General features: G+C 48.1%; 1 non-coding gene and 1 pseudogene across 1 annotated transcript; both read right to left on the bottom strand.

The window, feature by feature from the left end:
• Positions 1-612: 612 nt before the first annotated feature.
• Positions 613-772, bottom strand: LOC130300923 (U2 spliceosomal RNA; annotated as a pseudogene).
• A 2,095-nt stretch (positions 773-2,867) lies between these two features.
• Positions 2,868-3,058, bottom strand: LOC130300901 (U2 spliceosomal RNA). Its single transcript, XR_008851642.1, has one exon. It is a non-coding gene; the product is annotated as a U2 spliceosomal RNA (small nuclear RNA).

The raw sequence follows: 3,058 nt of genomic DNA, 5'->3' as shown, positions 1-3,058 counted from the left end.
TATCGCAAGCCCTTCTCCGATAGGAGAGAGGCCCCCCAACAAACCTTACCCTTCGCCTCCGGACCAAAAGGTACCTGCGAGGTTCCAGGTTCGATGTCCCTTTTCGCCGAAGCTACTAGGGGACCACAAATGCTCCCGGCATCCCCCTTGGCGTTAGCCAAGGTATCTGCCCGCAGAGCCGATTACGGTAGGTACCCTGCCAAAGCAGGAGTACCCGGGGTGTTTGCAGGGAGGTGCGGAACCTAATGGCCACACACACCTCCCCTAGACCGCCAGGAGGGACACCCAGAAGGGCTACCGCATCCTGACAAATCCTGTGAACACACAACACGCAAAAAGTGACACAGTGAGACAAAAAAGAAATAAATAAGTGAATGTGTGCAGATATACTGCCCGGACATCCGGCCGGATCTATAAAAATTTCTCTGATCCTAGCCAGAAGGCCGGGAATCAAGAGGTGAGTGCCACAAGGTGAAGAGATTATGGTGCCCGTGCTTCAACTCAGTGAGTCTATTCTCCCAGTGAGTTTCGGCACCTCGGGGTCACCACTCCCCGAGGCACAAAAGTACCTCGGCTCTAGACCCTCTCAGCCTCATGGCGAGACCCGGAGGGAACAGGTCACATCGGGGCAGCCGTCGAGCTGATTCCTCAGAACCAGCCCCGGAAAGCCCTGGTACACCTGCATCCTCCATGCAGCACCCATCCCCACCAGCATGAAAACTGATAAGAACAGATACTACACTTGATCTTAGCCAAAAGGCCGAGAAGCGATAACCGTGAAAGGGGCGGGCCCAACAAGGTGCCCTTCATGGGCACTATCACTGCTTGCTGTCAGGGAGGCTGCCAGACAATTTTCCATGCACACTCTGGGCTGGGGGGCAGTCAACCACCAGTACACACAGCAGAACCTAAACCCATACCATTATTGCTAAGCAGCAAGACAGGGGCCCATTGCACTCCCACGGGGCCTTTTTAAATGCAATCCATAACCCGGATTTGCCAGGAACCCTTCTTACTCCTCCTACTTGCATGTGACACTGGGCTTAGGATCTGCATAGGAAACACACACACAAGCACACACCTACCTTTGTTGCCTGCAGATGCCTCCTTGGCTGTCCCCAAACGGTATCAAACCAACACCCACGGGAAGCTGTAAGCATAGAGGACATGCCTGCACCCCATTGGACTTACCTGTGTGGGTTAAACCCGGGTTATTTGACAACCTATGGCGGTGATGGTTCTGCTCAGGCAGAGCAGTGCTGATGCTCCTCATAAAGCTGTCGCTGCTGTGAAGTTTCTAGGTGACATCACAAATCCCTATGGTTACATACACAACAAAGCTGGGTTGTTGTTGTTTACACTCTGCAAGGCCTGTGGAAGTGAGTGACATCATAGCACTGTAGTTCTGAGGGTTCTAGATGGATGCAACAATCTCCTGTTGCTTCTATGAAGGCCATAATAGACGACATCACCAAACAGCTCCATAGTCACATACACAGCAAAGGAGAGATATTGTTTACACCTAGTGATGTCAGTGGTATTGAGTGACATCACAGCACAGTGCTAAGGCTCCTGGGCCTGGACACAGCAGCGGCTGCAATATCTCAACGGAGAATACGTTTATATATATGTGTGTGTGTGCGCGTATGTATATATATATATATATATATATATATATATATATATATATATATATATATTTCTCCGCCGAAATCACTTTTAAACCCATTTCCACCTTTTTTTCCCTTCTCTTCCTCTTACTTTTTTTTCACGTTTTTTTACGTTTTTCTCCTTTTCGCCTCTTTTCTGGGCGTATTATTCTTCTTTTTCTTCTTTTTTTTCTTCTAATGCATACCCCATCAGTGCAGCAATGCTTATTCAATACCGCCAGCAGATGGAGACACTGGGGGATAATTTTCTAAGGATTTATACTGATTTTTCCTGTCTGAATTTGTCGCACAGAAAGTTGCAGGCCAAATATGTGTGACATTTCTGCGACTTTAGCTTCTAGAGCATTTTTACAACATTATACATAGGTGCTGAATACATAAAAAGCGACTGTTCAGCGACAGACAAGTCGCATCGGCTGAAAGTAGGCCAGAATGTCAGTCCATGTTGGAGCAGGTTTAGATACAGTCTAAAGTATAGATCTCAAAGTCTGTGCACAGAATTTAGCAAGGGCCTCGCACCTTCTGATGCATCAGGTAGGTGCACAATAGCATAGCCTAACCCTCTGTACTTTGGTCTATATTGATGCGGGACATAGACAGCCAGCTGATGACCAATCCATTAGTGCAATGGATGGCTGGAAGCATTTGTCTTTGCCTTTGCAATACCACAGAAGCAATGCATGGTCAATGTACAGCAATGACACACCTGTGTGAACAGCCAGGAGACCCCCCCCCCCCATGTTATGTTACATAGTTACATAGTACGGTCGAAAAAAGACATATGTCCATCAAGTTCAACCAGGGAATTAAGGGGTAGGGGTGTGGCGCGATATTGGGGAAGGGATGAGATTTTATATTTCTTCATAAGCATTAATCTTATTTTGTCAATTAGGAACATTCAGCACCCACCCGCTATCAAGGCAGCTGCCTATCATGTCAGGCCCTACCTGCACAGGTGTGCTGGCTACTCAAATGATCCAATTAAGGAGGCCATTTAGTCAGCAGCAGCAGAAGTCCTGTGCCTGGACGCTCCAACAGCGGCCAGACACAAGCAGAAGCAGAAGCAGCAGAAGCAGCAGCAGCACCACCTTTTGTTTTTTGGCTGCAGCAGCAGCAAGGCCCACAGGGCTGGCTAGCTGGCTAGCCAGCAAGCAGGTAGCAATGAAAGTAGGAATCTTTCTTTTTAACCCTGTAAGGGGGTGGTGCACTGTACCCGAAGATACTGCCATATCGGGTCAATGCATAGGGCGACGGAAGCAAGCTTCGAAATCGGCCCCCGTTCTCAAAAATCCATTTAATATATGGTCCCCAGATAGGGGACGTATCAGATATTAAACTGATAAGAACAGATACTACACTTGATCTTAGCCAAAAGGCCGAGAAGCGAT

This window comes from Hyla sarda, unplaced genomic scaffold (genome assembly GCF_029499605.1).
Source record: "Hyla sarda isolate aHylSar1 unplaced genomic scaffold, aHylSar1.hap1 scaffold_1104, whole genome shotgun sequence".
Taxonomy (NCBI): domain Eukaryota; kingdom Metazoa; phylum Chordata; class Amphibia; order Anura; family Hylidae; genus Hyla; species Hyla sarda.
The sequence above is the reverse complement of the archived record's forward strand: the minus strand, read 5'-3'. Positions and strand labels throughout refer to the sequence as shown.